Source organism: Hyla sarda, chromosome 2 (genome assembly GCF_029499605.1).
Source record: "Hyla sarda isolate aHylSar1 chromosome 2, aHylSar1.hap1, whole genome shotgun sequence".
In the NCBI taxonomy this organism is placed as follows: domain Eukaryota; kingdom Metazoa; phylum Chordata; class Amphibia; order Anura; family Hylidae; genus Hyla; species Hyla sarda.
The window spans coordinates 416140552-416167183 of NC_079190.1; the positions used below are offsets into that span (position 1 = coordinate 416140552).

The window sequence follows — 26632 nt, forward strand, 5'->3', positions numbered from 1 at the left end:
ATCAGGTAATTGGTACTAGTCTTGAGGGGTTGGTTACTGTTTAGATTTGTAAATTATTTATATTAAGAAATCTTAATCCTTCCAATAAATATCAGCTGCTGAAGTTGAGTTGTTCTTTTCTGTCTGGCAACAGTGCTCTCTGCTGACACCTCTGTCTGTCTCGGGAACTGCACAGAGTAGAAGAGGTTTGCTATGGGATTTGCTTCTACTCTGGACAGTTCCCTAGACAGGTGTCCTCAGAGAGCACTAAGACAGAAAAGAACAACTCAACTTCAGCAGCTCATAAGTACTGAAATAATTAATATTTTTTTAATAGAAGTAATTTACAAATCTGTTTAACTTTCTGAAGCCAGTTGATATATGAAAAAAAAAGTTTTTTCCTGGATAACCCCTTTAAGTACCAGGACATCAGGGCGTACCTGTATGCCCTGTGTCCTTAAGGGGTTAAACTGCATTCCCATGTAGTTCTATACAATCACAATTTTGTGACAGGTATTACTTAGTGGTTGTAAGTAGGACCTAGGAAGAGAGCGTGCCTCCAAGGTCACAGGGTAATTGATGGGACTGATCATGATCTGCTATGTAATTAATCAGGACACTCCTCCTGCATAGAGGCTATAATTCTTTCTTCTGTACCCACTGATCTGTTTTACCTGACAGATTGCCTTAGATACATATATTTCTGAAAGACAAGTCAACCACCAGAGAGAGCAAACTGGATACAGCCTCATACAGACTAACCAGGGGACATTTATTGAAATTTGTGCAAGCAGAAGTGACAGCTGGCATTAGCCACTGAGAAATGACAACTTGTGTTTAACAGGTTGCTATGGGCAACTGCTTTTCTTTTAACTAGTTTTGATTATACTTTCACAGTGAACCTGTATAAATCCTTATAATCCCTACTCTGCTCTGGTGGAAGATTTATCTTTCAGAAATGTATGCATTTAATAATGTGCAAACATTTCTAAGAAATCCCATAAAATATAGCCTCAAATGAAGCAGTGTAAACAAATGGTGCACAACATATACGTTTAAAGGAATCACATAAGACATTGTGAAGACAATTATGACAGATGCATTAGATTAGTCCAAAATATCTGATTGGTGGGATTCTGACCACTGGGTCCCTACTAATTCCTAGAAGAAGTATCTTTCACTGTTTTACTTCAATAGACATTTAGGCAAGATGGCTGCACATACTTGGTCTGGAATATTTGGTACACAGTGCTCACCTCTGTGCCAACACTGCCTAACCTGTGTGCCATCTGTGTTGACCTTACATTACAAAAACAGGGAGCAGAAAGAAGCAGTGTTGTCTCCATAAAACTGGGGGGGCACAAAGGACTGGCACTGGACTAGTCTTCAAGCTGTCTCTAGAATGGCAGTTAAAATGGCTGCTGCAGTATAGAGGTTGTCATAGCAACCACACCAAGCTCAGTAAACAACAGCGGACTGTACCACTACAAGAACAGATAAACTGTCCCAAAGCACACAGTAAAAAAATGATAAGGTAGGCAGCTGTATGATTAAAACATGAAAAATGTGAAAGTATTTTATTTTCTTACTCTCTTTTCATTTTGTATTCATGCATTTTCCCACAGTTTAATGTTCTTTTATTTACCCACCAGCCAATGGTTCAATCCAGTGTTTGCTTACAGCAGCTAGGGTCTTCAGAAGGGTGTGGGCACTGGTGATATATCCTATAAATGTTCAATACATGTCTCTCTCTCTCTCCATATATAGTATGCCCAATGCTCACAGGGGCATATGCATAGGAGCTAAGCCTCTATACTCCTGGGTTGTTAGCTGATTTTAGCAGTTGACAGCCGTGTGCAGTTCAGGAGGATTAAAAACTTAAAAAGCAAAAAGGCTAAAAAAAAGTTCCAGAATTGGAATCCCTTTATGCAAAAAAAGCCCATGGTATTTAAAAATAACATTATTTATGCTGCACATCGAACTCCATAAACAAAAATAAATACCCAGTGCCAGATCTAATGATTTCTGGTCACTGCATATTCCCGAAAAATTAAATGAAAGGTGATAACAATGGTAGCATGGATGAAGTGCAATGCAGGGTGACTGGGCCCTAAAATTATGATGTCCTACCTGTGCCATCCATCAGATGCCGGGTGTGGGTATGCTCTTTTCTTTACTGTCATACTCTTACAGGTCATTCGGGCCCAGATATTCTCCAGGAACGCCAATAACTTGCTCTTTCTTGGTATCTCATCTGTACTAGGTGGCTCCTGAAAATCATTTTCACTGTTCTGGTCTCAGCTCATCTTTCTTCTTATTTCCTCTTCCTCTACTAAATGAATTTTCTTCCCTTTTGCCTACATTTTATGAGCATGACAAAGAAGATAAAGTCACTAGAAAACTACAGCAATGGACAGTGACCTATCACAAGTGACTCTGCTGATCCCTAGTGAGCGAATGAAATTGTAACCTGTGCACTTGGCTAAACATTCTATCTGCAGTTATGATGTCATCAGCCCTGTAATCTTTGTCACAATCAGTGTTACACAAACCTAAAGTGAGAGGACATTTTTCCATATATATGTAAATGGTAAGACCGCACCGGGGATCAACCTCTGTGTCTGTGGTTGCCCAGGCTGCCAGCCCAGGATAAATGAACAGCAAATCCAGAAAATCACCGCACAAGTAGGTCTTGGATCAGAAAAAGCTGGTGGTTTTATTCCCAATTAAAGTGCAATGATTCGGCAATAGCCATGCTTGATAAAGGCTATTGACGAAACGTTGCACTTTAATTGGGATTAAAACCACCAGCTTTTTCTGATCCAAGACCTACTTGTGTGGTGATTTTCTGGATTTGCTATATATATGTGTATATATATATATATAGCACCACTGCGCTCTGTGTTATCACTACTCTTCTTTATTCACCGGACCGCTGTTGTGCTGTTTTGGAGGAAAGGAAGAAAGCAGCTTTGCATTTCTAATCCTGGATAACCCATTTAAAGCCCCATTTGTGTATAGAATTTTCTATTAAAAAAATTATATATATCTGAAAATTATATATATATAAATGATGTAAATATTTTTTTATATTTGCCCTTAGTATGCAGCCTTCCAAAAGACATTACTCAGTGGACATTCTAACACACAATGGGGGAGATTTATCAAAACCTGTGCAGAGAAAGAGAGGTGCAGTTGACCATAGCAACCAATCAGATCACTTCTTTCATTTTTAAGGAGGCCTGGGAAAAATGAAAGAAGCAATCTGATTGGTTGCTATGGGCAACTGCACCACTCTTCCTCTAGACAGGTTTTGATAAATATCCCCAATGGCTTTTGTCTTGAAAAGATTATTGTAGCACTTATTAATAATAAGGAAAAGGTTTCCACTTTCTTTCATTATTTAAAAAATGGTGCAGATACAAGTAAGGGTGCTTTCACACTACGATTGTAGTATACGGTTGCTGGATCCGGTTGGGAGGGGCGAAAACCGTCCGCTCCCGTATCCCAGCCGGATCCAGCCTGGACCCCATTCATTTCAATGAGCCAACTGGAGTCAAACGCTGACTCCGGTTGTCTCATTTTTCCCCGAATACGGTTTTCTGACCGGACCTAGAACCGTGGTATACCACGGTTTTAGGTCCAGTCAGAAAACTGTATGCGGGGCAAAAATGAGACAACCTCATTGAAATGAATGGGGTTCAGGCTGGATCCGGCTGGGATACGGGAGCGGCCGGTTTTCGCCCCTCCCAACCGGATCCAGCAACCGTACACTACAATAGTAGTGTGAAAGCACCCTAAGAGAATTTAGTGCATATTAAGAAGGAATATTGAGGAAAACTGTTAACCCCTTAAGGACCAGGCCCATTTTGGCCTTAAGGACCAGAGCGTTTTTTGCACATCTGACCATTGTCACTTTAAAGGGGTACTCCGGTGCTTAAACATCTTATCCCCTATCCAAAGGATAGGGGATAAGATGCCTGATCGCGGGAGTCCCGCCGCTGGGGACCCCCATGATCTTGCACGCGGCACCCCGTTTGTAATTAGTCCCGGGAGCGTGTTCGCTCCGGGACTGATTACCGGCGACTACAGGGCGGGCGGCGTGTGACGTCACGCTCCACCCCTCAATGTAAACCTACGGGAGGGGGCGTGATAGCTGTCACGCCCCCTCCCATAGGCTTGCATTTAGGAGCGGAGCGTGACATCACACGGGGGCGGGGACGTGACATCACACGCCGCACGCCCTGTAGTCGCCGGCAATCAGTCCTAGAGCGAACACGCTCCGGGGACTGATTACAAACAGGGTGCCACGTGCAAGTTCACGGGGGTCCCCAGCGGCGGGACTCCCGCGATCAGGCATCTTATCCCCTATCCTTTGGATAGGGGATAAGATGTCTAAGCACCGGTGTACCCCTTAAAGCATTAATAACTCTAGGATGCTTTTACCTTTCACTCTGATTCCGAGATTGTTTTTTCGTGACATATTCTACTTTATGTTAGTGGTAAAATTTCATCTATACTTGCATCATTTCTTGCTGAAAATTCCCAAATTAGAAAATTTTGCATTTTTATAACTTTGAAGCTCTCTGCTTATCAGGAAAAGAGATATTCCAAATAAATTATATATTGATTCACATATACAATATGTCTACTTTATGATTACATCATAAAGTTAACATGTTTTTACTTTTGGAAGACATCAGAGGGCTTCAAAGTACAGCAGCAATTTTCACAAAATTTTCAAAATCAGAATTTTTCTGAGACCAGTTCAGTTTTGAAGTGGATTTGAAGGGCCTTCATATTAGAATTTAGAGCTGGGCAGTATGACCAAAAATGTGTATCACAGTATTTTTTTTAATTATGGTGGTATCATGGTATTTAACAGTATTTGGGGGGGGGGGCTTGTTTAAGTGTCAGAACATCAGGATTTCCCAAACCAGTGTGCCTCCAGCTGTAGCAAAACTACAACTCCCAGCATGCCTGGACAGCCTGCGGATGTCTGGGCATGCTGGGAGTTGTAGTTTTGCAACAGCTGGAGGCACACTGGTTGGGGAAACAGCGTTGTACTGTAGATCTTTTATTAAAAAATATAAAACATTACAAAAAGAATAAACATCACCATAACAATAATACAAACAACATACACCTGTATAATATATACAATAATGAGTCCATATTAGTCCAAAAATGTCCAACCAAGTATCTTCTGGTCCAGCCTCATTCTCACCAAACACACTGTATACTCCCCCACTGCTGTCTATCACAGCTCTGCACTACAGGGGATGAGGAGTCAGGGCAGTGAAAATCTCTCCATTCACCCCATCCTGCCCCTCTTTCCATTCACCCCCTGCACCCATTAACCCCCCTACACCAATTAACCCCATCCTGTCCCTCATTCCATTAACCCCCCTGCTTCCATTACCCCCTGCACCCATTAACCCCCCCTGATCCTTTCATTTATCCTATCCTGCCCCTTATTCCATTACCCCCTCTGCTTCGATTAACCCCCCCCTCCTCACCTGTGCGCTGATGCGGCTGCTGGGAAGTGCCCCTGTCATCAGTGCAGTAACGTGGGCGCTTCCCGCCCGGACACAGGATCCTCTCTGGCGGAAGCGTTCAGCGCAGGATGCTGACGCTTCCGCCAGGAGGGAATTTTACATTTTTATCTAAAGTGCCCACTGCGCTATTATGCGCCACGTCCACTTTAGAACAGTGAGCAGCAGCGGCGCAGCTCACGTGCGTTGTGTGAGGGGGCCCGCCGCTCTTTCAAAGATCAGCGGGCCCCCTCACAAGCGGTCTGTCCGCCCCTGAAGCGCTCGCTCTCCTCGGTCCTGCGGCGTGCACTAGGGGCCTCAGGAGCGGGCACCGTAACTAGAAGAAATGCGGCGCAATGCTCCGCCTTACGCCGCAGGACCAAGGGAAGCCGGCACTTGATATGAACACTCCCTGAAGTAGGCGAAGAGAGGGGAGAGGTGGACTGGAGCAGGGAGCCGGCTCGGGGAAACATCAGAGCCAGGGGATGCAGTTTCTGCGCTTTCCCCTGGCTCTGATTGCAGAGAAGAGCCGGCCTGAAACTGCAGGGGGAGTCTCATCCTGCTCTCCCCTGACAGAGCGGAGCCGTGGGCTCTGTAATTCATTCATGGGTGGGGGGGGGAGGGGCCCCACCGATATAGCGGTATGGCGCAAAATTCATACCGTCGGAGAAAAAAAAAAACACTGTATCCGGTATGAGCCAGTATACCGCCCAGCCCTATTAGAAATACCCAATAAATGACCCCATTATAAAAACTGCACCACTCAAAGTATTCAAATGATATTCATAATGCTTATTAACCATTTAGGTGTTATACAGGAATAGCAGCAAAGTGAAGGAGAAAATTCAAAATCTTCATTTTTTACACTCGCATGTTCTTGAAAACCCAGTTTTTGAATTTTTACAAGGGGTAAAAGGAGAGAAATCTTCATAAAATTTGTAACCCAATTTCTCTCGAGTAAGGAAATACCTCATATGTGTATGTAAAGTGTTTGCAGGCGCAGTAGAGGGCTCAGAAGGGAAGGAGCGACAATGGGAATATTGGAGAGTGAGTTTTTCTGAAATGGTTTTTGGGGGGCATGTCACATTTAGGAAGCCCCTATGGTGCCAGGATAGCAAAAAAAAAAACTCACATGGCATACTATTTTGGAAACTACACCCCTCAAGGAACGTAACAAGGGGTCCAGTGAGCCTTAACACCCATCAGGTGTTTGACAACTTTTCGTTAAAGTTGGATGTGTAAATGATTTTTTTTTTCACTAAAATGCTGCTTTTCCCCCAAATTTTAATTTTTTACAAGGAGTAATTGGAGTAAAGGACACACAAAATTTGTAACCCCATTTCTTCTAAGTATGGAAATACCCCATGTGTGGACGTCAAGTGCTCTGCTGACGCACTACAGTGCTCAGAAGAGAAGGAGCGCCATTGAGTTTACGGAGAATTAATTTGTTTGGAATAGGAGCCAAGGGCCAAGTGTGTTTACAAAGCCCCCGTAGTGCCAGAACAGTAGAACCCCCCCACATGTGACCCCATTTTGGAAACTACACCCCTCACAGAATTTAATAAGGGGTGCAGTGAATATTTACACCCCACTGGCGTTTGACAGATCTTTGGAATAGTGGGCTGTGTAAATGAAAAATTAAATTTTTCATTTTCACGGACGACTGTTCGGAAAATCGGTCAGACACCTGTGGGGCATAAATGCTCACTGCACCCCTTATTACATTACGTGAGGGGTGTAGTTTCCAAAATGGGGTCACATTTGGGGGGGGTCCATTGTTCTGGCACTATCGGGGCTTTTTAAACACACATGGCCTTCAATTTCAGACACATTCTCTCTCCAAAATCCCAATTGCGCTCCCTCTCTTCTGAGCATTGTACTTCGCCCACAGAGTGCTTTACATCCCCATATGGGGTATTTTCTTACTCAGAAGAAATGGGGTTACAAATTTTGGGGGCTTTTTTCCTATTTTCCATTGTGAAAATGAAAAATTTAGGGTAACACCAGCATTTTAGTGAAAAAACATTTTTTTTTTCATTTTCCCATCCAACTTTAATGAAAATTCTTCAAACACCTGTGGTGTGTTCAGGCTCACTATACCCCTTGTTACATTCCGTGAGGGGTGTAGTTTCCAAAATGGGGTCACATGTGGATATTTATTTTTTTGCGTTTATGTCAGAACCCCTGTAAAATCAGCCACCCCTGTGCAAATCACCAACTTAGGCCTCAAATGTACATAGTGTGCTCTCACTCCTGAGCCTTGTTGTGCGTCCGCGGAGCATTTTACACCCACATATGGCGTATTTCCGTACTCAGGAGAAATTGCGTTACAAATTTTGGGGGTCTTTTTTTGCTTTTACTGCTTGTGAAAATATAAAGTATGGGGCAACATCAGCATGTTAGTGTAAACATTTTATTTTTTTTACACTAACAGGCTGGTGTAGACCCCAACTTTTCCTTTTCATAAGGGGTAAAAGGAGAAAAAGCCCCCCCATAATTTATATTGCAATTTCTCCCAAGTACGGAAATACCCCATATGTGGTCCTAAACTGTTTCCTTGAAATACGACAGGGCTCTGAACTGAGAGAGCGCCATGAGCATTTGAGGACTAAATTAGGGATTGCATAGGGGTGGACATGAGGGTATTCTACACCAATGATTCCCAAACAGGGTGCCTCCAGCTGTTGCTAAACTCCCAGCATGCCTGGACAGTCAGTGGCTGTCCGGAAATGCTGGGAGTTGTTGTTTTGCAACAGCTGGAGGCTCCGTTTTGGAAACACTGCCGTACAATACGTTTTTCATTTTTTTTTTTTTTTGGGGGGGGGGGGGGGCAATGTAAGGGGGTGTATATGTAGTGTTTTACCCTTTATTTTGTATTAGTGAAGTGTAGTGTTTTTAGGGTACATTCGCACTGGCGGGTGACGGTGAGTATCCCGCTAGGAGTTTGTACTGCGGTGAAAAATTTGCCGCAGCCCAAACTTGAAGCAGGAAACTTACTGCCCATGTGAATGTACCCTGTACATTCACATGGGGGGGGGGGGAATCCTCCAGCTGTTTCAAAACTACAACTCCCAGCATGTACTGACAGACCGTGCATGCTGGGAGTTGTACTCTTGCAACAGCTGGAGGCACACTGGTTGGAAAACCTTCAGTTAGGTTCTGTTACCTAACTCAGTATTTTCCAACCAGTGTGCCTCAAGCTGTTGCAAAACTACAACTCCCAGCATGTACTGATCACCGAAGGGCATGCTGGGAGATGTAGTTATGCAACAGCTGGAGGTATGCAACTTCAACTCCCATCATGCTGAGACAGCTGTATGCTCTTTGGGCATGCTGGGATTTGCAGTTTTGCAACATCTGGAGGGCTACAGTTTAGAGACTACTGCACAGTGATCTCCAAACTGTGGTCCTCCAGCTGTTGCAAAACTACAACTCCCAGCATGTCCAAACAGCTGTCTGGGCATGCTGTGAGTTGTAGTTTTGCAACATCTGGAGGGCTACAGTATAGAGACCACTGTATAGTGGTCTCAGACTGTAGCCCTCCAGATGTTGCTAGGTAACTCACTGGCTTCTGTACCATCCAGGGAGCCGCATAGCCGTCCTCGTCTGCTGCCTGCTGCCACCGCCGATCGCGTCTCGCTGCCATCGCCGATGGGTAAGTGGACTTCGGCGCCCGGTCCCAGCCTATTGTGGGTGGGCAGAACGGGGAAAGCGAAAGTTAACCCCCCCGCCCCCGATCTGCTATTGGTCCATGCTTCTGATGACCAATAGCAGGGATAGGAGGGGTGGCACCCCTGCCACCTCACTCCTATTCCTTCACCCCCTTGGGCATTTGCGCGGGGTGCCCTCCCGGCGCACGGCAGGGACCGAAATTCTACATGATGTACGCGTACGTCCTTGGTCCTTAACCCCTTAAGGACCAAGGGCGTACAGATACGCCCTTGGTCCTGCTCTCCTGATATAACGCGGGGTTACACAGTCATAGTGAAGCCGGGACCCACCTCTAATAGCGTGCAGCGCAGATCGCGGTGCCGCGCTATTAACCCTTTAGCTGCGCGCTCAGAGCTGAGCCGCGCGGCTAAAAGCGAAACCGAAAGTGGCCGGCTAGCTCAGTCGGGCTGTTCGGGATAGCCGCGGCTAATCACGGCATCCCGAACAGCTCACAGGACAGCGGGAGGGCCCCTACCTGCCTCCTCGCTGTCCGATCGCCGAATGACTGCTCAGTGCCTGAGATCCAGCCATGAGCAGTTATGCGCCAGAATCGTTGATCACTGGTTTCTTATGAGAAACCAGTGATCAGTGATGAAGATCAGTGTGTGCAGTGTTATAGGTCCCTATGGGACCTATAACACTGCAAAAAAAAGTGAAAAAAAAGTGAATAAAGATCATTTAACTCCTCCCCTATTAAAAGTTTGAATCAGCCCCCTTTTCCAATAAAAAAAAAAAACACACTGTAAATAAAAATAAAAATAAACATATATGGTATCACCGCGTGCGGAAATGTTCAAATTATAAAAATATATCATTAATTAAACCGCTCGGTCAATGGCGTGCGCGTAAAAAAAATTCCAAAGTCCAAAATAGTGCATTTTTGGTCACTTTTTATATCATTTAAAAATGAATAAAAAGCGATCAATAAGTCCTATCAATGCAAAAATGGTATCGTTAAAAACTTCAGATCACGGAGCCCTCATACCGCCCCATACACGGAAAAATAAAAAAGTTATAGGGGTCAGAAGATGACAATTTTAAACGTATTAATTTTCCTGCATGTAGTTATGATTTTTTCCAGAAGTCCGACAAAATCAAACCTATATAAGTTGGGTATCATTTTAATCGTATGGACCTACAGAATAAAGATAAGGTGTCATTTTTACCGAAAAACGTACTACGTAGAAACGGAAGCCCCCAAAAGTTACAAAACAGCGGGTTTTTTTTCAATTTTGTCGCACAATGATTTTTTTTCCGTTTCACCGTAGATTTTTGGGCAAAATGACTAAAGTCATTACAAAGTAGAATTGGTTTTGCAAAAAATATGGATCATATATAAGCATCATATGGATTTTTAGGTGCAAAATTGAAAAAGTTATGATTTTTTAAATGCAAGGAGCAAAAAACGAAAATGCAAAAACGGAAAACCCCCCGGTCCTTAAGGGGTTAAGTACCAGGGAGCTAGGAAGTATGCGTACATCCATGGTCCTTAACAGGTTAAACACTTTCCCAATGGTCACCATATAGTGCACCCGATTTCTACTACACACCAGCAATGTGCGGCACTCATGAGCTTTTAGGTATCACAATGTACATTCCGACCAAATTATGGTACATGGCAAATACACATAACATGGTAACATGAGGAGCCATGTATGTGTCCATCTCCTAGACTACAAAGTATAATGGAAACGCTCACCTCTGTGCCAACACTGCCCAAAACCTGTGCGCCATCTATGTTCACCTTACATTACAGAAACAGGAAGCAGAGAGAAGCAGGATTGTCTCCATACAATTGGCGGGGGAACTCAGGACTGGCACTGGACTGGTCTTCAATCTGTCTTTAGGATGGCAGTTAAAATGGCTGCTGAAATATAACAGTTGTCATAGCAACAGTACCTAGCTCAACAAGCAACAGTGGACTATACCAACACAAGAAAAGGTAAACTGCCCCAAAACACACAGTAAAAATTAAGGCAGCTCTATGATTGACCCCTTAAGGACCAGGCCAATTTTACTTTGGCGTTTTTTCCTCCTCGCCTTCTAAAATCCATAACTCTTTTATATTTCCATTCACAGACCCATATGAGGGCTTGTTTTTGGACCCATCACTTATTTACCATAAAATGTACAGCAAGCCTAAAAAGATTATTACCGTATTTATCGGGGTATACCACGCACCGGCCTATAACACGCACCCTCATTTTACCAAGGATATTTGGGTAAAAAAAGTTTTTTACCCAAATATCCATGGTAAAATGAGGGTGCGTGTGTGCGTGTGTATACCCCGATATACCCCCAGGAAAGGCAGGGGGAGAGAGGCCGTCGCTGCCCGCTTCTCTCCCCCTGCCTTCCCTGGGGTCTAGAGCCCTGCTGCCGGCCCTTCTCTCCCCCTGGCTATCGGCGCTGCTGCCCGTTCTGTCCCCCTGACTATCGGTGCCGGTGCCCCATTGCCGGCGCCGATAGCCAGGGGGAGAGAAGCGGCGCCGACAGCCAGGGGGAGAGAAAGGGGCAGCGGCACCCATTGCCGGCGCCGCTGCCCCGTTGCCTCCCTCCATCCCCGGTGGCATAATTACCTGGGTCGGGTCCGCGCTGCTGCAGGCCTCCGGCGCGCATCCCCTGCGTCATTGCTATGCACTGCACGGCACGGCGCATGATGTCAGTGCGCCGCGCCGTGCATAGCAACAACGCAGGGGACGCACGCCGGAGGTCTGCAGCAGCACGGACCCGACCCAGGTAATTATGCCACCGGGGATGGGGGGAGGCAACGGGGCAGCGGCGCCGGCAATGGGTGCCGCTGCCCCTTCTCTCCCCCTGGCTGCACCGATAGTCAGGGGGACAGAACGGGCAGCGGCGCCGATAGCCAGGGGGAGAGAAGGGCCGGCAGCAGCGCTCTAGACCCCAGGAAAGGCAGGGGGAGAGAAGCGGGCAGCGACGGCCTCTCTCCCCTTGCCTTTCCTGGGGGTGTATCGGCGTATAATAAATACGGTATTTGTGTGAAGAAATTGAAACAAAAACTGCAATTTTGCACATTTTGAAAGGCTTTGTTTTTACGCTGTACACTAGAGATGAGCGAACTTACAGTAAATTCGATTCGTCACGAACTTCACGGCTCGGCGGTTGCTGACTTTTCCTGCATAAATTAGTTCAGCTTTCTGGTGCTCCGGTGGGCTGGAAAAGGTGGATACAGTCCTAGGACTGTGTCCACCTTTTCCAGCCCAATGGGAGCACCTGAAAGCTGAACTAATCCATGCAGGAAAAGTCATCAACTGCCGAGCCGAGAAGTTCGTGACGAATTGAATTTACTGTAAGTTCGCTCATCTCTACTGTACACTTTACGGTAAAAATGAATTTTTTTTTTTTTCTGTGGGTCAATGCAATTAAAATGATATCCATGATCACATACTTTTCGGTCTCATTGGTCTCAAACGTGGCACTTTTGTGACTTGATGGGTGAATAAATTCACATTATCACTATTTGACTGGAGTGCCGCTTCTTCTTCTTTGGATCTACAAGTCATGGGATATTGAGTCACATCCTTAGGAGCAGTGCCGGTTCCTTCCCAGAAATAGTTTACTTTTCTATTGCTATATTGTTTTTAAAAAATTATTATTATTATTTTTTTTTTTTACAAACTAAGTATGTTTAAAATCGCCCTGTTCTGACCACCTATTTCTTTTCCATTTTTTCCATATATGGGGATTTATGAGGGCTCATTTTTTGTGCAATGACCTGTATTTTTTTTTTTTAGTACCACATGACTTTTAAGTCGCTTTTTATAATTTTTTGGGGGAATGTGATATGACCAAAAAGCATAAATTTTTTTTTTTTTTTTTATGTTTATGCCATTCACTGTACGGAATCATTAACCTTTTGTTAGTCCAAATATGTTTATTAATACATTTTTTTATGCTTTTTGGGGGGAAATATGTGAAAAATGGGCGATGTACAATTCTATTGGGGAGGAGATTTTTCAAATTTTTGTTACTTATTTTCTTTACACTTTTTATGTCCCCATATAGGACTATTTATAGCAATCATTTGATTGCTAATACTATTCAGTGCTATGCATAGACATATCATCGATCTTCCGCTCTGGTCTGCTCGATGTCAGACCAGAGCAGAAGACCCCGGGAGAGCGGCGGAGGCCAGTTAGAGGACCTTTTGTCCGCCATTTTGGATGATCATATCCCTGCGGCAGTGCCGCCAGTGATCCGATCATCCAATATAACGCCCGCATTGCTGCAGATGCAGTAATCTGTATTGATCACGGCATCTGAGGGGTTAATGGCAGACATCCGCCATTTTGGATAATCGTATCCCAGCAGCAGTGCAGTCATCGATCTAATCATCCAATATAATGCCTGCATTGCCGCAGATGCCATTATCTGTATTGATCATGGCATCTAAGGGGTTAATGGCAATCTGGTGCCCCCATCATGTACAGGACATAAATGTACGTCCTAGTGCGTTAAAGGAAAACTGTTAGTCTATTTACCCACACTACACTGGGTTATAGTGTGGGTGAACAGGAGTCAGTGGAAAACTTTTTTTTTTTTTTTTAATCAACTGGTGCAAGAAAGTTAAACAGATTTGTAAATTACTTCTATTAAAAAATCTTAATCCTTCCAGTACTTATTAGCTGCTGAATACTACAGAGGAAAATATTTTCTTTTTGGAACACAGAGCTCTCTGCTGACATCATGAGCACAGTGCTCTCTGTTGACATCTCTGTCCATTTTAAGAACTGTCCAAGAGTAGGAGAAAATCCCCATAGCAAACATATGCTGCTCTGGACAGTTCCTAAAATGGACAGAAATGTCAGCAGAGAGCACTGCGCTCGTGATGTCAGCAGAGAGCACTGTGTTCCAAAAAGAAAACAATGTCCTCTGTAGTATTCAGCAGCTAATAAGTACTGGAAGGATTAAGATTTTTAAATAGAAGCAATTTACAAATCTGTTTTACTTTCTGGCACCATTTGATTTAAAAAAAAAAAGTTTTCCATTCGAGTATCACTTTAAAGCGGTACTCCGGAACTAGACATCTTATCCCCTATCCAAAGGATAGGGGATAAGATGTCTGATCGCAGGGGTCCCACTGCTGGGGACCCCGCGATCTACCTGCGGCACAAACTTGTCATCAGCCTCATGGAGCGAAGATCGCTCCGTGTCTGATGACTCACAATACAGGGACTGGAGTACCGCGACGTCATGGCTCTGCCCCTCGTGACGTCAATGCAATGCAAGCCTATGGGAGATGACGTGACAAACGCAATGCAAAGGGAGATCGTGGGGGTCCCCAGCGGAGGGACCCCGGAGATCATACATCAGTACCCCTTTAAATTTGTCCAGTAGGTCCTGAGATATGTCCCACAGAACATGCTCTTCTGAATTCAGTGAATCACGCGCAGGGGGGCGGGGCTTCACCGGCTCAATTTATATATTCATTGTCTGTGGAGTAAAGAAGCCCCGCCCGCTACACGTGATTCACTGAATTAAGCAGAGGATCTTCTGGGGGACATATCTCAGGACCTATTAGACATATTTAGGTAAGTGACCCCTCGCTGGATACTTGTTCACCCACACTATAACCCATTGTTTTGGGTTTAGTGTGGTGAACAGGCTGACAGTTTTCCTTAGTACCACTGCATCAGGACGTACATTTACGTTCATTATCCTTAAGGGGTTAAAGGAGTACTCTGGTTATTTTTTTTTAATCAACTGGTGCCACCTCTGTCCATGTCAGGAACTGTCTGGAGCAGGAGAGGTTCGCTATGGGGATTTGCTCCTGCTCTGGTCATGTCCTGATAGGGACAGAGGTGTCAGCAGAAAGCACTGTTGTCAGACTGAAAAGAACAACTCAACTTCCTCTGGAGCATACAGCAGCTGATAAGTACTGGTTGGGTGAAGATATATTTTCATTTTAATAGAAGAAATTTACAAATATGTTTAACTGTCTGGCACCATTTGATTTAAAAAAAAAAATAAATAAAAAATGTTGCTGCTGCTGACATGCTACTTTACTATCGCCTCCCGTAAATGGTTCAGTCCAGTGCTTGTTTACTGCTTCTAGGTAAGAATTTAACCCTGACTGGTTGATTTTATCTCTATATAAGTGTACTCAATACTATTAAAGAGGATTTTCCATCTGGAGATTGATAGCATACCCATAGGATATACCATAAAAGTCTGATGGGCGGAAGTATTATTGATCTGATCTACTGTGGTACCTACCAAATAATGTCAGTATTATCTGATCTCGGTAGGACCTACCAAAAGCTGTCAGTTTTACTGATCACACACGATGGTGACCCATGTGCAGACCTCCTTAAATTTGTGGGAGGAGATTATGCACAGTGAGACCACTATTCCTATGTAAATCATCCCTGTGGGCAACTCCCTGAATATAGGATTAGTTCCCCCACAGGATGACCCCCATATGATTGTTGTATCTATCCCGCTATGGCGGGCGGTCATTACTTCCTTGTGACACCATGACCTGCAGTCACCAGTAATTTAATATATGTGATCTTATTAACTGCTTAAATATCTATAATGCAATTCAAATCTCTGGGCCTGAATATTTACACGGAATATTTAAAAGCTCATTGATTTAAGCTATGGCGGTATGTTTTCAATATCATGAAATAACACACAGGTATTATTAACTATGCAGATTTATTAGTTATGAGTAATAACCAATATGAATATATAAAGACAAAGGTTATACATATATGTATCTCAAATCAATATGACACATATAGAACATTATTTAAGCATTATTTAACCCCTGAAATGGGTACTCTAATTATTTTTTTTAATTAAACAGAATGTTTCTAATATATTTTATAAAAAAAATAAAAATAATGTGTTATATGTGTTTTTTTTTACATTTGTAAACCTGGCCACTACATGTCACCCTATATGGCTCAGGATTACTTTCCCCCCCCCTGACGTTTGGCATGTTCGGACCAACGCTGGCCGGGCAGCGTGGTCCAGAACGCGCGTTAACATGGATGAGGAGAGGGAGATGCAGGTGGGCGGGGATATTTAAATTTCACGTGCCGCGTGCGCACGACCGCTGTGCTCGCTCTCTGCCTGTTTCCTATACAGGCAGAGAGCGAGTACAGTGCTCGTACGCGCGCGGCGCGCAAAATAAAAATTTCCCTGCCCCCCTGCATCTCCCTCTCCTAATTCATTGCAGCGCACGAGCTGCAGGAGAGAGAGGAGACGGGCAGAAGCGAGCCCCGGAAAGGCTTCAGATGACGTCACGCCTGCCGGGGCCGTCCACTTCCTGCCCTCACCAGAGAGCTCAACTCTGAGCTCCTGCAGCAGTTAAACATAAGATATTTTTATGGGGATTTGTAGAAATATAAAGACAGGGATAGATGTAGTTAGTGTCAGGGACAGATGGGGAGGGGGAATAGGGAAATTTAATTTAGTGATAGCTACTCTTTAAGGACCAAGCCCATTTTGACCTTAACCCCTTAAGGACCCAGCCCAAATATACCTTAAGGACCCGAACATTTTTTGAACATCTGACCACTGTCACTTCAAGCATTAATAACTCTGGGATGCTTTTACCTTTCATTCTGATTCCGAGATAGTTTTTTTGTGACATATTCTACTTTATGTTAGTGGTAACATTTTGTCGATACTTGTATCATTTCTTGGTGAAAAATTCCAAAATTTGATGAAAGAATTGAAAATGTTGCATTTTTTTTACTTTGAAGCTCTCTGCTTATAAGGAAAATGGATATTCCAAATAAATTATATATTGATTCAAAAATACAATATGTCTACTTTATGTTTGCATCATAAAGTTTACATGTTTTTACTTTTGGAAGACATCAGAGGGCTTCAAAGTTCAGCAGCAGTTTTCAAATTTTTCAAATTTTTCAAAATCGGAATTTTTCAGGGACCAGTTCAGTTTTGAAGTGGATTTGAAGGGCCTTCATATTAGAAATACCCCACAAATGACCCAATTATAAAAACTGCACCCCTCAAAGTATTCAAAATGACATTCAGTAAGTTTGTTAACCCTTTAGGTGTTTCACAGGAATAGCAGCAAAGTGAAGGAGAAAATAAAAAATCTTCATTTTTTACACTTGCATGTTCTTGTAGACCCAGTTTTTGAATTTTTACAAGTGGTAATAGTAGAAAAAGCCCCCAAAATTTGTAACCCAATTTCTCTCGAGTAAGGAAATACCTCATATGTGTATGTCAAGTGTTCGGCGGGCGCAGTAGAGGGCTCAGAAGGGAAGGAGCGACAATGGGATTTTGGAGAAATGGTTTTTGGGGGGCATGTCACATTTAGAAAGCCCCTATGGTGCCAGAACAGCAGAAAACCCCACATGGCATACCATTTTGGAAACAACACCCCTCAAGGCACGTAAAAAGGGGTCCAGTTAGCCTTAAACCCCAAAGGTGTTAGACAACTTTTCGTTAAAATCGGATGTGTAAATGAAAAAAAAAATTCCACACTAAAGTGCAGTTTTTACCCCAAATTTACCATTTTTACAAAGGGTAATGGGAGAAAATGCTCCCCCAAATTTGCAACCTCTTTGTAATCTCTTCTGAGTATGGAAATACCTCATGTTAGGAAGTAAAATGCTTTGCGGGCGAACTACAAAGCTCACAAGAGAAGAAGTCACTTTTGGCTTTTTGAAAGCAACTTTAGCTGAAATGGCTTTTTGGGGGCATTTCGCATTTAGGAAGCCCCTGTGGTGCCAGAACAGCAAAAAATACCCACATGGCATACTATTTTGGAAACTACACCCCTCAAGAAACGTAACAAGGGGTCCACTGAGCCTTAACACCCCACAGGTGTTTGACGACTTTTCGTTAAAGTTGGATGTGTAAATAGGAAAAAAATTTTTTTTACTAAAATGCAGTTTTTCCCCTAAATTTTACATTTTTTCAAGCGGTAATAGGAGAAAATGACCCCCTAAATTTGTAACCCCATTTCTTCTGAGTATGGAAATACCCCATGTTAGGATGTAAAATGCTCTGCTGGCAAACTACAATGCTCAGAAGAGGAGGAGCGCCATTGAGCTTTTGGAAAGAGAATTCGTTTGGAATGGTAGGCAGGGGCCATGTGCGTTTACAAAGCCCCCCGTGGTGCCAGAACAGTGGACCCCCCCACATGTGACCCCATTTTGGAAACTACACCCCTCACAGAATTTAATAAGGGGTGCAATGAGTATTTACACCCCACTGGCGTTTGACAGATCTTTGGAACAGTGGGCTGTGCAAATGAAAAATTTAATTTTTCATTTTTACGGACCACTGTTCAAAAAATCAGTCAAACGCCTGTGGGGTGTAAATGCTCACTGTACCCCTTATTACATTACGTGAGGGGTGTAGTTTCCAAAATGGGATCACATGTGTTGGGGTCCATTGTTCTGGCATTATGGGGGCTTTGTAAACAAATTTTCTCTTCAAAATCCCAATTGCCTTCTCTTCTGAGCATTACCTGTGGAGCAAGATGTCACCGTGTCTGTGTTTACCATGTGATCACACGTGAGACATCTTGTATGTCCACATTTTCTATTTCCCACAGTTTTTAACCAATTATGTTAGCTGCTAGACGATTTATTGCTCTGGAACAAGCTAGGCGATATCTTTGAGCCTATTGAAGGGCCCTTTTTGGATACTATTTCTATGCCCTCCGACACTATTTCTTTTAGTATCGGATCAGATTCCAATACTGGTATGTATTTTTTGATGATGCCCTTAATTTGACCAAAATTTACACTGTATGGCGTTACGAAGTAGGGTTTAGTAACACTTTTATTTTTATTTTTACCTACCATCCCCTCCGTATTGTATCCTCCTCTCCTTTGTTGCCTTCTCCTAGAGTAGGTGACTAACTCCTTTCTGGTGATACCATTGTGTAGAGTGAAATGGAATTGTTCCAGTGACAGTAAATTTAGGGTGGCAGCATCAGAACTACACACTAGGTTCAAAAATAGAGGGTACAGTGACCATACCATTGACTCAGCTCATGAGAAAGTCAATGGTATCACCAGAAAGGAGTTAGTCACATGGTAAACACAGACACGGTGACATCTTGCTCCACAGGTAATTCCTATAAACTACGGGACTTTACAAATTGTAATACTAAATATATTGTTTATGTAGCCACCTGCACCATCTGCAAGATACAGTACGTAGGTTGTTCTAGTAATTCTTTGAAAATTAGGTTTAGAAAACATGTCTCAGATGTTAAAAGCAATGTTACAGGCATATCGATGTTATCACGTCACTTCAGGGAGGTACATGGAGGAGATGTGACGGGTCTACGGGTATCTGGGGTAGAAAGGGTTATTTTGGGTCCAAGGGGAGGAGACCTTAGGAATAAGCTTTATAACAGGGAGGCATATTGGAGATTCCTCCTTGGCACGAGGCATCCCCTCGGACTAAATAAAAGATTAGATCTAGCTCTCACTTGCCCTTAGCCCCCAATAGGTAGCTGGGAGCTGTATGCCATATGCGTGTGTGTCTCCACGCGCGTATATGGTATATTGTTCCATATACGTATCAAAATTTACGAGCCTAGTGACACCCTATTATCACTTCATATTTTTTTCTTGTTTAAATGTAACAATAACATAACCGAGAATGGTTCATATACAAATTAAAAATAAAAATAAAAATATAATATTCAGGTTACTGTTCTTGCAGATGATTGCTTTTACCTGGCTATTCTCAAGATATGCTATTAATCTGTGATATAAATGTCTATATTGTATTTGGTGAAAGTCTATTATAACAACAAACATTTTGGGTATACCCAGATGTGAACATGGCTTAAAAATTCATGTTTCCCAATCCGATACTCCAGCACCATGTCTTGTATTAGAATGATTTTATTATGACGTGTGTGGTCATGTGACCGCTATCTTGTGTATTTTAAGATGTTCATTGTGGTTACCTGTTACCTACGACTAAGCACTCCGGTGCGAAACGCGTCAGGTTATCCTGTGTACTGCGTTATGCTGAAATAAAGTTCAGAGTTCTTAACTGCATACAACAGTTCTGTGCCGGACTATCTTCTTTATTGCAATATATATATATATATATATATATATATATATATATTTAATTTTTTTTTTCTTGGTCACTCCACCTGCACTCACATTTAAGCTCAAAAATGTTTTATTTATACAGTTATCGCTCGTCTGGGCACTAGTAACCATGGAATATTTTGTGAGATGTTTCCATCAGAATTTTCAGGGATGTAAAATTAGGCACAAAAATCGGAAATTGTGGCACAAAACTCCGCAATTTTGGCGCAAAAAATAAACAGAAGTGCCACGAAAATGAATTTTCACATATTTTCATATTTTCAAAGCAGGGCAAGAGACCTTTGAAAATGTGAGGAGAAAAAAAGGTGTGAATACTATCGCTGGAACAGAAATTACAGCAGTTTTTGAGAATCTCCCCCAGTATGTCTACTTTATGTTTGCATCATAAAGTTGAAATATTTTTACTTTTGGAAGACGTCAGAGGGCTTCAAAGTTCAGCAGCGATTTTCCAACTTTTCACAACATTTTCAAAATCGGAATTTTTAGGGACCAGTTCAGATTTGAAGTGGATTTGAAAGGCCTTCATATTAGAAATACCCCATAAATGACCCCATTATAAAAACTGCACCCCACAACATATTCAAAATGACATTCAGAATGTTTGTTAACTCTTTAGGTGTTTCACAGGAATAGGAGCAGAGTGAAGAAGAAAATTCAAAATCTTCATTTTTTACACTCGCATGTTTTTGTAGACCCAGTTTTTGAATTTTTACAAGGGGTAAAATAAGAGAAATCACCCTAAAATTTGTAACCCAATTTCTCTTGAGCAAGGAAATACCTCATATGTGTACTTAAAGTGCTCTGTAGGTGCACTAGAGGGCTCAGACGGGAAGGAGCGACAATGGTATTTTGAAGAATGAGTTTTTCTAAAATGGTGCCAGAACAGTGCCAGAACAGCAAAAAAAAAAAAAAAACAACATGGCACACTATTTTGGAAACTACACCCCTCAAGGAACCTTACAAGGGGTACAGTGAGCCTAAACCCCACACTGGTGTTTGACGACTTTCAATTTTTCACTAAATTGCATTTTACATTTTTACAAGGGGTAATAGGAGAAAATGCCTCCCAAAATTTGTAACCCCATATCTTCAGAGTATGGAAATACCTTAATGTGTGGACGTCAAGTGCTCTGCTGGCGCACTACAATACTCAAAAGAGAAGTAGCATCATTGAGCTTTTGGAGAGAGAATTTGGTTGGAATTGAAGTCGGGGGCCATGTGCGTTTAAAAAGCCTCCCGTGATGCCAGAACAATGGACCCCCCCCCCCACATGTGACCCCATTTTGGAAACTACACCCCTCACAGAATTTAATAAGGGGTGCAGTGAGCATTTACACCCCACTGGCGTTTGACAGATCTTTGGAACAGTGGGCTGTGCAAATTAAAAATTAAATTTTTCATTTTCAAGGGCCAACGTTCAAAAAATCTGTCAGACACCTGTGGGGTGTAAATGCTCACTGCACCCCTTATTACATTACGTGAGGGGTGTAGTTTCCAAAATGGGATCACATGTGGGGGTCCATTGTTCTGGCAACACTGTACCTTTAATTTCGGACAAAATTTTCTATCCAAAAGCCCTTCTCTTCTGAGTATTGTAGTTCGCCCGCAGAGCACTTAACATCCACATATGGGGTATGTCCTTACTCAGAAGAAATGGGGTTACAATTTTGGGGGGGCTTTTTTTCCTATTTTCCCTTGTAAAAATGAAAAATTTAGGGTAACACCAGCATTTTAGTTAAAAAACATTTATTTTTCATTTTCCCATCCAACTTAATTAGTCAAACAACTGTGGGGTGTTAAGGCTCACTATACCCCTTGTTACGTTCCATGAGGGGTGTAGTTTTCAAAATGGTGTCACATGTGGGTATTTTTTTTTGCGTTTATGTCAGAACAACTGTAAAATCAGCCACTCCTGTGCAAATCACCAATGTAGGCCTCAAATGTACATAGTGCGCTCTCACTCCTGAACCTTGTTGTGCATCTGCAAAGCATTTTACGTCTACATATGGGGTATTTCCGTACTCGTTACAAATTTTGGAGGTCTATTTTTCCTTTTACCTTTTGTGAAAATAAAAAGTATGGGGCAACACCAGCATGTTAGTGTAAATTTTCTTTTTTTTTTTTTACACTAACAAGCTGGTGTAGACCCCAACTTGATTTACATGGGACTTTAAACAAAAACCCTGACCCTCACAAAAGGGGGTAGTTAAGGGTTACACAAACTCAAAAACAAATTAACCCCAAAAGGGGATGAGGGGTCCTAAGAATTAGGGATCGACCGATTATCGGTATGGCCGATATCGGACGATAATCACGATTTTGGGCATTATCGGTATCGGCAATTACCTTGCCGATAAGCCGATAATGCCCCATCCCCCGCACCGCCCCCACCCCCTGACCCGCTGCACCGCAACCGCCCCCTCCCTCCCCGCCGCCCGCCGCACCACGTCGCACCACCCACCGCACCGCCCCGGCCCCATTGCCTCCCCCATCCCCGGTTTTATAATTACCTGTTCCCGGGGACCACGCTACTTCTTGCTCCTGCTGCGTCCTGCGTTACGCTGTGCGCAATGACGAATGACGTTACGTGCGCGACGTAACATCACCGTCAGTGCGCACAGTGACAGCTCAGGAGGACGCCACCGGAGCCAGATGTAGAGTGGACAGTGGACCCCGGGAACAGGTAATTATAAAACCGAGGCAATGGGGCGGGGGCGGTCACGGTGTGTCCCGGGGCGGTTGCGGTGCGGTGGGCCGGGGGGGGGTCACGGTGCGGCGGTGATAGGACTCAGGACCCCCGGACAGGCAGGGGGAGAGAAGCGGGTGGCGGCGGCGGCCTATGGCACCACAAAAGCCACTGCAGTGCATTGATTTAAAGGGCCCGCTTTAAATCAATGATCTGCAGTGGTGTCGCTGGGGGATAAATAGCCGATAACTTATACCGGAATATCGGTATAAGTTATCGGCCCTAACCTCCACTGATTATCGGTATCGGCCCTAAAAAAAACGATATCGATCGATCCCTACTAAGAATTAATAACTACAAACCCCAGGGCCGAGGCCCAGAGTCACTAACTCCCCTCTTTGATATCCCCTAAAATATTACTTTTATTAGTACCATATAAAATTTCCCACAAATGCTAAATTAAAAATGGCGCCAGAGTTTTGCTATAGACAATCCAATGTAACAAGTAGGGGAAAACCCCTGTCTGATTAAGCAGTATGCTTTCTCCTAGACTTGTATGGGACTTTAAACAAAAACCCAGCCCCTGGCAAATGGGGGTGCGTAAAGGTTAAATCACCTATCCTATGTTTGTTGTTGACATATAAGTAACATGTGTGCCAAGTTTCATGTTAATATCTTCAGCCGTTTGGACGTGATGCTGGAATATACACACAAGGGATCGACCGATTATCGGCACGGCTGATATTATCGGCCGATATTCACGTTTTTTGCCATTATTGGTATCGGCTTCTAACCTTCCGATAATGACGATAATGTGCAAAACAAGGCGTGCGCACGAATCACGGGTTGTGCGCCAGATTCTGTCGCATTGCGCCAGAAATTCTGTCTGCGCCAGATTTTGCGCCAGAATTGAAAAAAACCCCGACTAACTCTCCATTTTGCTAAGAAAACCAGAAAAGGGGCATGGTCGCTTGGGAAAGAGGGTCTCCAAAAAGGGGTGTGCTCCCGACATTTACACAAAAACCCAACATATTTACTAAGGTTTCCAATGTGGTGGATTTGAGCTGAGGAAAACCAGACAGATCAGAGCATGTGTAAAAAAAGCAAAGCGTAGGGGAAGTGGAAAATGTAGGGAAACCTTAATAAATTGTAGGGAATTAAAACCCACAAAGAAACCTACACTCCACTCTTAGTAAATAAGGGCCATTGAGTTTTTATATATATATATATATATATATATATATATATATATATAGCCCCCCAAAATGTGTAACACAATTGCTCCCGAGTATGGAAATACCCCATATGTGGCCCTAAACTGTTTCCTTGAAATACGATAAGGCTCCGAAGTGAGAGAGCGCCATGCACATTTGAGGACTAAATTAGGGATCGCATAGGGATGGACATAGGAGCATTCTACACCAGTCATTCCCAAACAGGGTGCCTCCAGCTGTTGCTAAACTCCCAGCATGCCTGGACAGTCAGTGGATGTCTGGAAATGCTGGGAGTTGTTTTGCAACAGCTGGTGGCTCCGTTTTGGAAACACTGCCGTACAATAAGTTTTTCATTTTTATTGGGGGGGACAGTGTAAGGGGGTGTATATGTAGTGTTTAACCATTTATTTTGTGTAGTGTAGTGAAGTGTTTTTTTAGGGTACATTCACACAGGTGGGGGTTTACGGTGAGTTTCCCGGTAGGAGTTTGTGATGCGGCAAACCTCCAGCTTTTGCAAAACTACAACTCCCAGCATGCACTGACAGACCGTGCATGCTGGGAGTTGTAGTTTTGCAACAGCTGGAGGCACACTGGTTGGAAAACCTTCAGTTAGGTTCTGTTACCTAACTCAGTATTTTCCAACATGCGTAATCCTCTCGGGGCTCTCTCATATTGGACATAAGATTGTAATGAATGGACCGTCCAAAAGGATGCTATTTCTTTCTCGGACAGAGAGGTGATCCGATGTTCAAGGGATTTCAAGCTTATAGCTTCTAAAACTTTCTTGGTGTTGCAATCAAGGAAAAATCCCCCCACATTCTCTCTTCCTATGTGTAGTGTTGTTTCTAGTTGTTCCAGCAACGTTTTCTCTTCCATATCCATGTTTTGTGGCTTTTTTCCACTGCTTTAGCTGACTGGCAGGTCGGCTAGGCGTGCTCTGTGTTACTTACTACATTTACACTGGTTACAATTCCTACACTTATAGTTGCTCTTAGGTACGAGTCCTTCCAGCCAAGTATCTTTTTCCTTAGATTTTTTCTTTTTCTTGTTTTTATTTATAGTTTCCCCTATAGTGATGTTTTTTCTATATGTAATACGGGGTTTTAACTGCGCTTTTTCTTTCAGATCCTCGTCTGCTTCTAGTAAAAACCAATTTCTTCTAACTGCCTGTTCGATCGTGGAATTCATGGGTGAGTTTTGAAATATGAATGTGAATCTTTTTCTTCCTATTTCATTTTTATTACGGGGTGTTTTATCTTTCAATAGGTCTTTTCTGTTACATTTTTCTGCTTTCTCCCTGCCTGCTAGCACGCCTAGCCGACCTACCAGTCAGCTAAAGCAGTGGAAAAAAATCCACAACACATGGATATGTAAGAGAACACGTTGCTGGAACAACTAGAAACAGCACTACACATAGAAAGAGAGAATGTGGGGGGATTTTTCCTTGATTGCAACACCAAGGATGATTTAGAAGTTATAAAGCTGGAAATCCCTTGAACATCGGATCACCTCTCTGTCCGAGAAAGAAATAGCATCCTTTTGGACGGTCCATTCATTACAATCTTATGTCCAATGTGAGAGAGCCCCAAGAGGATTACGCACATTTAAGCAACCTGCCATATTTCAGGATGATGAAGTGTTTGTTAAAGCGTGAACTCAAGCCCACCAGGAACACGCTCTCAAACTGCTTCAGATAGTTCTAACCTGCAATCGCATTGAACATGATAAGATCTACGAACTGTTACAAAAAGCTAAAATGGAATTTATAAGAAGGTCTCCACAAGCGCAAGCTGAAAGTTTTTTTGAAAAACTAAAAGAGAACCTGCTATCCCTGCAAGAAGAACTAAAAAAATTAAAAAAAAAGAGACAAATTCATCAGGGACAAAAGAGACTAGGACAATGGATCCGAATTCACCTGGCATAATGCAGGAACAGAACAAAAATCGAGACCCTACAAGTCTAGAAATATAAACAAAAAGTATAAATATACTACTGCGGATGAAAAAACTAAAAACGCATCTACAGTACAGCAATCTACAGACAACAAAACAGCAACTGCACCTGTCCCTTTAGAAGGAAACACACAAGGAGAGGAAGACCCAGCAGGACTGGAAAAGCAAACAGACCCAGACCCACCTGTACAGGAACAGAAGAGGAGACGAGCTGCCACATGGAGGGGGAAGAATTGAACTCTAATGTCATTAATCTGACAAATGACCCATGGATGCCGCAACTATTTCTCTATTGTCTAAAGGACTTAATTATGGACTCACCGAATGGTTTAATGAAGTTACTTTTGAGGTGGACCTAGCACGAGCAGTTCGGGACATTAGTCTGCATAAATTTTTCACTAATAAACCTGCACAATCACAACAGCAGATATGTGAGGGTGATAGTCAAGTGTGTATAGGTCCTTTA

General features: G+C 43.1%; 1 long non-coding RNA gene across 1 annotated transcript; it reads left to right on the forward strand.

Annotated features, from left to right (window-relative positions):
• The first annotated feature begins 1439 nt into the window (after positions 1-1439).
• Positions 1440-26632, forward strand: LOC130358015 (uncharacterized). The gene is made up of 3 exons (XR_008889373.1): positions 1440-1513; positions 25340-25404; positions 25523-26632. It is a non-coding gene; the product is annotated as an uncharacterized LOC130358015 (long non-coding RNA).